The sequence below is a fragment of the Corythoichthys intestinalis genome, chromosome 2 (genome assembly GCF_030265065.1).
Source record: "Corythoichthys intestinalis isolate RoL2023-P3 chromosome 2, ASM3026506v1, whole genome shotgun sequence".
Classification (NCBI taxonomy): domain Eukaryota; kingdom Metazoa; phylum Chordata; class Actinopteri; order Syngnathiformes; family Syngnathidae; genus Corythoichthys; species Corythoichthys intestinalis.
Window position 1 is genome coordinate 56,433,402 of NC_080396.1, and position 11,733 is coordinate 56,445,134.

Consider the following 11,733-nt stretch of genomic DNA (forward strand, 5'->3'; position numbering starts at 1 on the left):
TTTTTTTTTTAGAAAATACAGCAGGTAGGAAATGCCAAAAACATAATTCTCTCAACTTTAGACTATTGTGAATGTGAAAAGCCATAATCATTGCTGTCTCTGAAAGCAAGTTAAATGTATTTTGTAGTGCTGTCAAATTTATCGTGTTTACAGGCGGTAATTAATTTTTTTAATTAATCATGTTAAACTATTTGACGCATTTAACGCATGCGCGGAATGACCCACTCATGCATTACCTCAAACAGATTACAATGACGCCGATTTTTGCACATCGAGAGCTAAGAGGCAGGGAAAGGCGAGTGGACACAGGCGTTCATTTGACCGCGCCGTTTATTGGCATAAGCTTCGGCAACTCCTTCACAACAAACATAAGTATCATTTAGTGAAAGCATAACAAAAATAATATTCCTATCTCTCATAAAAAAAAAAAAATGTTTACAAAAAGAAAAGCACTCAATGCAAAGAGAACTGGCATTGCCAATCAAAATAGCTATGCAAAATAACACATAAAACTTACTCAGACTTAGGTCAAACTCTATTCAAACATTTCGTTTAGCTCAAAAAATACACTGGATGGCAATATTTACTCAAAATATACAAACTATCAGAGGTCTCGTACGCTGTGAAGCCAGCACTCAAATGACCGTGGATGGACCAGTAAACAGGGAACTACGGTGTCAGTCGAGGAAACAAACACACTCATTGGCTTGATTTCTAAGTAATTTAAAACTCGCCATTGACACCTTGTGGTGTATTTCAATCACTACCTCAAGTAGTTAAAGACACTGTGGAAGAACGGCAGAGAGCCCATGTGACGTCACCGTTCGGCGACGTCAACAATGGCGAGCTATTAATTTATTTTTTGATTGAAAATTTTACAAATTTTATTAAAACGAAAACATTAAGAGGGGTTTTAAAATAAAATTACTATAACTTGTACTAACATTTATCTTTTAAGAACTACAAGTCTTTCTATCCGTGGATCCCTTTAACAGAAAGAATGGTAATAATGTTAATGCCATCTTGTGGATTTATTGTTATAATAAACAAATATAGTACTTATGTACACTATGTTGAATGTATATATCAGTCTTGTGTCTTATCTTTCCATTCCAACAATAATTTACAGAAAAAATATGGCATATTTTAATGATGTTTTGAATTGCAATTAATTACGATTAATTAATTTTTAAGCTGTGATTAACTCCATTAAAAATTAATTAATCGTTTGACACCCCTAGTATTTTGTACATTTAAGTGAAGAGCATGAGATGACAGAGATAGGGTTGTATACATTTTTTAAGTTTTGACATTTGGGTTCAAGTGATCCTCTGACTTAAATACATGTAGGCTCTAATAAACCACAATTGTTCTCTTGTACTAAAATATGTTGTTAGAAACACATACAATGTTAAATCAATGGCAATATTTTATAATATTTAGTACATATTTTGACCGTTAGTTGGCGCCATGGTTTGCGGGCTCGCAGTGATGACGTCATTGGGGTCTTTCCAAATGTGTAGCATGTTCAACAATTGCTTATTGCTGCCTAAACTCGCGAAGTAAAATGCCACGATGTGCTGCTTTTGGATGCAATTTCCAGTCAAATGGAAACAAGGGGAGTGAAGCGAGTGGTCAAGGTGGAATTAATATTTTTAATGAATAAATGTGCATAAGTGGAAGCTTTTCCCCCTTTTTGGTCCCTGCATGCACTTATCCTACCCACCACGCGTTACAACTGGTGCCCGAACATTTTTCCTGGATCCTCAGTCAAGTAAGGGATCAGTCTATTTTCTGGATCCGACGGTCCCAACGCGTCCGCGATGTTGGTTTCGCATCTGTCCATTTTTTTGATTCGTCGGTCCCACAGCGGCTTTTCGGATTAGTCTATTTTGTGGAATCGACGGCCTGATCGCAGCTGCAACATTGCCATGGAATCGTTCTAATTCCTGGATCTTCGAGTGAGTAAAAAATGCGGATTTGGATTAATACTCCTATCTTTTTTGTTGACTATTCTTGGTGGGAGTTTTCCCCAAATCATACTAAATAATTAAAGCACTATGGCACGCTACAGTGACGACAGTGACTCTGACGTGGACCTTACAACAATGTTGGAGTTCGTCAGGGAACGCGTGTTTGCGTACAATAAATGTGCATAAGTAGAAGCTTCTCCCCTTTTTGGTACTTGTATACACGTATCCTACCTACCACGCATTGCAAGGTACAAGACATGGATTACACAAGGTGTGCTCTTTGGCCTGTACTGTATGTAAAGCACACAACAGCTCTGGATGCTAACAATCTACATAATTATATTGGGATGAGTTTGAAAACGGAATATGCTTACCTTGAATATTTGCTAATAAAACCAGAGTTCCCAACAGCATACACTCTCGCTCCCAACCGGAGTTCCCAACAGCACTCTCTCGCTCTGTTGCCATTGAGAGACACTTGCAGCGAGTGCATCACCAGTTTTGCACAACTTTTCTCCTAACAGGTATTTGCTGCATGCATTTTTCCCTGAAGCTCGTCTTGTGAACGACCGACAGTGCTGTCCTGCTCTTCACTTTTCAAATGTGGTTCAAATAGGAAGGGTAGAACTGACGACATGTTGGGAAAGCTAACGAGTGACACGCTGGAATTTCGGCAACGGGCCCGGTGACGTCACACACTGCGACGTAACAAGAATGGCGACCTATCACTTAAAATAATTTTACAAACTTTATTAAAACAAAAACATTAAGGGGGATTTTAATATCAATTTATTATAACTCATTCTAACATTTATCTTTTAAGAATTACTTGTCTTAAAAATAGAGGATCTCTATAAGTTCCCTTTAAAGTACTGATGAAACCATGCAAAATAGCCAAAGGATCAATTAAATCTGTTTGCCCTGAACTTTATGCTTCTGATCTCAAAGAGGCCAACTAACCCAAGACACAAAAACAAAGCCTCCTTTGCAACTTCACCTCGCTGTCACTGACTAAACCGAAAAAGAAAATTTCATGTTCCTCTCCCTTCTTTGAAGAAAAGGCCCTCGCACTCCATTTTTGTAGCCAAACCAGATACTCTGTCCACATTGGATAGCAGAGACAAGAAAGCTTGGCAATTTAATCTCACCTGCTTTCAGCTGGGGCACATATTGGCAAATTTTCTCTCGGAAGTTGAAATAAGTAAAAGTTCTGGAATTCGGCCAAAATGATTGCTTTCCACCAACACTGCAAACTTTCTGTTCAATTAGGGGCATGAGTTTCAGTGCTCCCTGCTATAATAGATTTGTCCACCAAATTTCATGTCAATCTGTCAGAATGGCCTCAGTATGGATGGCCTGGCTTGGGATGGATGGATGGATGGATGGATGGATGGATGGATGGATGGATGGATGGATGGATGGATGGATGGATGGATGGATGGATGGATGGATGGATGGATGGATGGATGGATGGATGGATGGATGGATGGACGGACGGACGGACAAACGGACGGACAGACGGACACGTTTATGCATATCATCTTTGTAGCCTTGTCACGCTGTCATTACGTCACCCACGTGCCAGCGGTTGGTCTGATTTGAAAGTGCAAAAGTCGAGATCCACGTCCGTTTTTACTTGAAGTCAATCGACCATGTAAAACGGTAGATGATGTCATTGGAGTTTTATAGTTTTATTGCCCTCATAAATAAACATAAAAACGCTGCATGGACCATGTGTTCATGCCCATATTTCCATCATTTCTTGTCAAAACCGAAAGCACCACAAAAAACTAAATATCCCAGGAGCCATTGTGAGGTTACGAAGGACGGACGTAATGTGAAGATCATTAATAAATTACCGAGCGAGACACCACCTAAGGAGAGGGAGGCGAGGTAGCGAGGGACGGCTGGTTGGATTGAGCAAACGACTTTGAGATGTGCGGATCGAATCGAAAACTAAATTCAGCGCAAGCTAAAATAATTAATTATTATTTCATCAACTCAAGGAGGAGGATTGGCCAGATTTGTCGTTGTTTTCTTCGGATAAGTCGATGATTCGAGAACTGACAGCCGTGCGCGAATAGCGGAAGAGTGGGCTGTGTGACGTAGTGTGTGACATAGCCCTGTATCCTGTTCCAAGGGAAACTGAGTGGCATGCCTGAAAAATTTTAACTGAACTAGTTTATCGTAGGGATGCGAAGATACAGTTAAGTCACGGTTCGGTACGATTTTTGAAACGAGGGACACGATTTTCGATTCGATTCAACACATTTAATGCTCCAAAACAAAAAATACAAGTGTTATTTTTTTTTTTTTTTTTTTTTTTTAATTTTATTTTGCTAACAAGCAAAAATAGCAATGCTATCATATAAACATGCATTTTAGTGCATAATATTTGTGTGCTTACTTCTTACTGATTTGAAGAAATTTTGTATAAAAGTGCTGAGAACAATCTTAACTGTTTGTAAAGTGAGGCGGGGCACACTGTTGATTGCTACAGCTCTCTTAGCAGTTATGTTTACTACATGAGCAAAACATCCTATTTGTGGTCCAAGTACATCATCTGTGTTTCGTACTGAATTAACAATATTTGCAGCATTAGCTATAGTCACTGGTATTGATTGATTTGGCCTGCTCAACTTCCATTCAGTCATGGCGGTTTTTAATTCATCGATGTAGTATATGATCACTCTGGGCTCACGCAGCCAATGGCATGGGATTTGGGGGGATCTAACGTAGCACATCTAGGTTACTATTTGATTATATATTGTGTGTGCGCGCGCAAATGTTGTCGGGGCATTTACTTGGGGCATTAAAAAAGTTAACAAACACCACAGAAGTCATGCCTGCTCATTACTGCACTACACCAGCATTTGACAATCGACTTTCATTAACAGGACAAGTTTGAAGTACAGCGCTCTTAATTTGCCACCCATTGTTCATCATGTAACCGTCAGTTAGCGCTCTGTGGCCCAGGGTTTAAGCTGTCTGGTGTCAAACCGAGGCTGTTGGCAGTAGCCACGTAAAGACAGTCTTTGTTAAATATGTACAAGTGGGGACAGCGTATCACTAACCCAAAATGCTGCCACACAACAGATCTGCACGATGGTGAAACCGACAAGCTGCTTGCCTGGCACCACCAGACTGTTCTCACTGTAATTTTCAAACACTGTGAGAATAGTCTGGGACCCAGATCCTTAATGGCCTCCCGAGGCGAATGAAATAATCCGTCCAATCAGATTCAATTATTTGCGTGACGTGTTCTTAATTAACGAGCAACGCGCAATCTTGCGAGTCAGAAGTCGTCTCGACAACAACACAGATGGCGAACGCGAGAGCCGACAATATGTTGCAATCTACGGTAAAATCAGTTTTAAATTACCAAAAACACATCGACAGTCTGTCTCGCGCTAACCATGTTAAATAAACTTCTCCATTCTCCACTCGCGCTAGTTTCTTGTCGCTTTATCAAAGTCACGTCCACCCCTTCGCTGATTGGTCCGCTGTCTGTTTGCTGTGGCTTGCTCCGCCCTGGGAATTTGATTCGCCAAACGGACGCCAGATTCAATCGCTGAAACAGTGGTGAGTCAGGTGTACCAGGCAAACAAGCCGCCTCCTTAAGCCTCTGTGTTTACTCACGAGCAATGGTCCTCGTGCGCCACGGCTCCCGCACTTCAGGAAGTTGGGGGGAGGAGTGGAGGGGGGCTGCTAGCAGGGAGGAGCCTTCTTATAGCTTTATTTACAAGGCAAAGATGCGACGGACATTATACTGAGAGCGACCAAAAAATTTTTTCGGAAAATAAATTTTGGGAGCTTTTTCAATTGGATCGAATGTTTTTGCGTATTGAATTGGAAGGGCGTATCGAACGGTTCAATATAAAAGTATTGTTGCATCCTTAGTTTATTGTCAATATTTTGACATTTTTTCAATGTTATATTTGATTTTCTTTCACTATCAATGTTTTTAATTTCAATATATATGGCGGAAAACCCTAACTGTATGTGAAAGCATGAGAGAGCATCATTAAAGACGCCATGGTTTTAAAGATATTATCGCATACTTACCTTGTTTCGATCCAAAAACTCCATGAAGCATGTATCACCGAGTGTCAAGACACAGTTGTGAATGGCCACAACAGGATTTTATGGGTGAAACATGGTAATATAACATGGGCCACGATGCAGAAATCGCAGACATCAAGGAGTGGTCGAGATTTTCTTTTTCATATATTTACCCTTTCAAACTTTTTTTTTTTTCTTTCTTTCTTTGGATCGATTAATTATCATCTAAAATATCGGGGGAAATGCGACAGTAACAAAAAAAAAAAAAAGTACAGTTAAGCAATAGTTATAACGTAGATATCCGTTACTTATTTACAGATATTTTTTTGATTGGGACATAATTTGTTTCAAAGTTTAAAATGCGTGAGTGAATAATTATTTAAGTAATTAAAAAATATATATATATATATATAACTAAATATTAGACATCAATTAATGATTCTAAGCTAAAAATGACAGACATTTCGAATAATAAATACAATTACTTAGCTTCTTTTTATGGCTGGGTTGAAATAAAAGCGGTTGCCGTAAACATATACATTTTGCACCTTAGGTCTACTGCATATAACCTGTTTTGACCATAAAATGTGGAAAGGACAAAAATGCCTATGACCATACCTGCTGTTTCTGTTGAATTATCAAATATAAAACTTCTCAGTCTCATTACAGTGATACCTCGGCTCACGAACGCTTAAGCTCACGAACTTTTCGCCTCAAGAACATTAAATTCGCGAGCATATAGTCTCTGCTGACGAACTAGTTTTCGGCGGACGAACCAATTCACGCGGTCGAAAAGCGCCACGAGAAGCTGACGCACGCTCACGGCGTCCCAGTTCGTCCCCTCACTTTCGTTGAGTGCGGACGTGGTTTGTGTTTGATAGAGATTTTGGAACATATTGAGTGTACTTTTGCTATTATGGGACCGAAAAAGAGTTACCTACAGTCCTTATGGAAGGTGACTCGTGTTACCAATTCGCCCTCGACTGGTAATTGGCGGTGCTTTCAGCTTCCCACCGTAGTGAGAAGTGGACCGGCGAGTCACGTTGGCTCGTTGTCGTCGGTTGTCTTCGGTTCGCCCGATTTCCTCTCCAGAAAGGTGGCGGCGTGCATACAAACACCCAGAGGCGTCGGATGGCTTTTATTAACAACCAAAAGCATGTGGTGGGCACAGCAGTGGAGTCTACGCTAACTGCGCACTTTGCCGGTAACACTCTCCTTCCAAACAGTAACTCCCTCCCTCCCTCCTCCTCCCACTCCATTCCATCAAGCCATCAACTACCATCACAAAGGTAAATAAAACGACTTTATTATACAGTACAGTTTATTTCTTTAATTATAACACAATAGCACATTTATTATACATAAAATAAGGTATATTTTTGTGTAGTTTTAAGGCTTATTTAGTAGAAAATTATGTTTTATGGGGACCTGGGAACGGATTATTCTCATTTTAATGGTTTCTTATGGGAAATAAATGTTCGGAAGACGAACTTTTCGCCTTACACACACTTTCTGGGAACCAATTATGTTCGTGAGCTGAGGTATCACTGTATTTCTGTTGAATGTTTATTCTTACAAGTCAAATAAATATTATCAAGCTTCAAATTTTTTCATTGCACATGTTTGGTTGTCAATGGGACATCAATATTACAAATTTTGACCCAAAAAATGTAGATTTTTGTTGTTGTTGTTGTTGTTGTCTTTTTAGGTCCAAAATGTTTATTATAATTGGTCATTGAGGAAAAGAACAGTTTGGACATAAAGGTTATGGTGTCCTGAAAAAAGGGGCCCAACCAGGCCATTGTGAACATTTTTTTCTTTGAAATATAAAGGCAACATCCAAGGCATGCAAATTCGGATAAAATCAGCCCAGATGTTAAAGGGTTAAACCATACACAACAACAACAAAATGTACTGGTTGAGTCAATTGACAATTGTCCTATAGGCCACGTGCTCGTGGACAGGGGTCAATGTGCACCAGGCGCCCACGCGCACACACACGCACGCCCAGAACAATGTGCAGCAGTGATGGCGCACAGGGAGCCGCAGTGACCATCAGTTGGGATGTGCGTGACGCGCGCACGCGCACCACGGTCGCAAAAAAACACGTCGCCGCGTGTTCGAAGCACAAACAAATGAACGCAACATGACAGCTGACGATGACGATGGTAAGGATGATGAAGAGTGGCGCTTACCTTTCACTCCGTTACGACGAAGGAAGATGAATGCAGACTGGTTTTCTTGATCCTCCTCTCGTTTATCTTTAGTTCCTCCACTGTTGTTTTAATAATTGTGGTGATGCATGATTGTTGTTGTTACGCCTTGGATCTACCCGTGAACGTGCTGGCTGCGCGAGGAGGGAGGATGCAGCGGCGCGCGAGCACGACCCCCAAGACTCGGCGTGGCTGTCGCGAGAGGGGGCGTGGTCACCACAGTTACGTCATTGTGGTTGAGCGACGGAGAGAGAACGATATCCTGTTTGGAGTGGGGCAGAGGGATATACTGTAAATATTTGGGGGAAATACATATATATATACATACATATATATATATATATATATATATATATATATATATATATATATATATATATATATATATATATATATATATATATATACACATACATATAGATATATATATTTTTTATTTTTTTTTTAAATCAGTACCATATTTTTGCGTCGCTTAAAGTAATTTTAAATAATATCACCATTATTTAAAACAATTTTTGTTTTTTATGGGATTCACCAAGATCCTCATTAACATGTGTATAAATATGTGCATATATAGTCGACGGAAAATATGGGAACCCTTTGGAATTTCTTACACTTCTGTATAAACAGTCAAAAATATTAAAAAGTGTAAGTTCAAACATTGCCTGTGCAGAATACTTGAAATCAATAATACAGTCATCCCTGTATAATGTAAGCTAGTGTATCATTATGTCCTGAACACGAATTTACACTTTTTTCCATTTTTTACAGTCAAACATATTAAGAAAGCGTGAGTTCAGACATTGACTGGATAGTATACTTAATTCAATGAGTGACAATGAATGTACAGTACTAGTATATTGTCAGTTTGTGTGTATCATTATTTTAAATAAATGAACTTGCGCTTGATTCGTTTTTAGAGGGCAACGCTGCTATCTGTCGGCCTGCCAAGGAAGTGCAGGGCAGTGATGCTGGCTTGTCAAATCTATTATCAAATCACAACACTCGGTGGACCTCATCATCTGAATCCAATTCCACCTAATTGGTCATAAAATTATGATTTATTTACTACAAAAAAAAAATCAATGACCTTACACTAACCCTGATATATTAATTCTTCTATGCCTCCAATCCTCACGAGGTTCGCGGGGGTGCGGGAGCCTACACCAGCTAACTGTTTCAGTGTGAGCGCCATTGTTGCCTTTTTAATAATATGTTTTTATATTGCATTCAATCAAAGCATAAAGTAAACAAGATATACCATGCGCAAAAGCAACACTAAGTGCTTTTCATAATAAAAAAGAAGCAAAAGCTGCACACACCGCATGTGCACACATAATATACACAAGTTTTCCACTTTTTTTTTTTTTTTTTTTAATCACATGCATATATTCATTCATTCATTTTCCAAGCCGCTTTTCATCACGAGGGTCACGGATGTGCTGGAGCATATTTTATAAAAAAAAAATAATAATAATAATAAAATGTCATGAAATATAACGAAGTGAAATGAAAACCAAAATTCTCCCTTTGAAGTAAAAAAATAAATACCAGTATATGGATATAATATAAATAATAGGGATGTCCTGATCCGATCACGTGATCAGCAATCGGGCCGTTCAGGCCACTTTTCAGATGGGCGGAATCGGGTCCAAAGGATCTTGTTTTTAGTTTATGCTATTTATAATTGTTTTTAAAATCCTATTGTGCTGGCTTGAGTCGCCATGGTTTAGAGCCAGTTAACATTTTACAGTATGTTACTGCTCCCTTGTGGTCATAATAATTCAATGCATCCACCGTGTGATGCAGTTTGGAATATATGCTCATTCAGTTTTACAGGACGCAGCCTGTAGGTCCCATTGCCACGGTTGAGTGCGTTGTTTTGTATCTGCCTTGGAAACTATATGTCTGTAAGTATTTCACACCTATACCAACCTGTTAATATTCAGTATATGTGTGTTTATGGAGAAAACCTATAAGAACGAAATTTCTTAATAAGTCCTGATGTATGGAAGCGAACCTATACTTATAGCTTGTAGCTCAAGTGACGGTAGCTCAAGACACTGTATTTGTATACCGCCATTACGACGTATATTGTGCAGTTGTGTTGAATGCATGAATGTTTCTTTGTTACAGTTTCACAAACATAAATTACCTCATATAAAAACAAGAAAAGACCAAGCCTTGTGTTTTATTGGAGGACATACAATGTTAGCTGGCTGTTGGGCAGTGCACAAAGAAACACAGTTTTGTGCAGTACACTTAGATTTTTTATTTATTTATTTTTAAGAACTAAAAACTAACATGTAATCCAGAAATGCAATAGCATTGCCAAAGGTAACAAAAATACATACGCTTTATCCTCAGCAACACTCCCGGAAAAAGAGGAGGAGGAAGTACTGTAAACAGTGCAGTACCCTAACATGTTTGGAACTTTTGTTCAAATTTGAAAAAAAAAAAACAACTTTTTTTCCGGTATCGGATCGAGACTGTATCGGCAGATTGTCAATATCTGTTGACTCGGACTCAGGTGCAAAAATTTGCAATCGGGACACCCCCAATAAATAATATTGATAATCAGATAAATACTGAAAGGTTCCATTTGTGGCAAAAGAGCAGTTTGGTTCTTAATCTGTTTAATCTGTAAAGTACCCTAAAATAGCTGTTGTTAATTTGCCTTAACAGTATATAACTAAAATTGAATTGACTATTCCTAGTCATACTTATCTCTCAAAGCAAAGGAACAATGTGGTGAACATCAAGAGTGTCTACCAAGCCTGCCCGCCCACACACAAAAGCAACACATTGAGTAAACACACACACAGAAAGGAAGCATGGCAGCTCATTTCCTCCCCTTATTAAATTGGGATGGGGGTGCAGATACAGGGAGAGGTGGAAAAAATGGCTTGGGTTGACGATGTCTGCACTAATGGACAAAGCTGTGTGCACATTCCAAATGTGACTTCTGCAAGCCTGGTGTTTTGTAAGGAGGTTGCATACGCTAAGTAAATCAATCAATAATCAAATCAATAAATAAATCAAATCAAATATAATAATTGTTTTTCAATTTTAACTAAGCAAGTCATAAATGCCAAATTTAACATTTTTAGGAACCAAACTGATATATGATTATGTCTGAAACTTTATTGAAGAAATGCTCAATTGCAGTTTTGTTGTTACATATTTAACCTAAAAGGCATATTTTTGCATAAATATTGATGTCAAATCAAATGTCAATAAAATGTTTGATTTATAAGGCGTTATGTTTAGAGGACCACTTTCACCAAATTTTGAACAAAAAAAATTTTTTAAAGGAAAGAAACCCATAACAATAAAGAAAAAAAGTTTTAAATGCCAGATGACTTAACCAAATCAATGTCACAATTATTTTTTTATATTAGGGTTAATTATATGAAATCCACAATTAAATGTTCCGATCTTATGTACAGAATTTGTGAGTATGCAAGTGTGAGTTCTTAAGAATA

General features: G+C 38.6%; 1 protein-coding gene across 1 annotated transcript in view; it reads right to left on the minus strand.

The window, feature by feature from the left end:
* The window catches only part of LOC130904922 (nucleolar protein 4-like), an 89,827-nt gene extending 81,404 nt beyond the window's left edge, over positions 1 to 8,423 (minus strand). Inside the window, exon 1 of the mRNA XM_057818038.1 lies at positions 8,231 to 8,423. The gene's annotated coding sequence lies outside the window, so the exon portion shown is untranslated. The remainder of the gene's footprint in view (positions 1 to 8,230) is intronic.
* Positions 8,424 to 11,733: the final 3,310 nt, after the last annotated feature.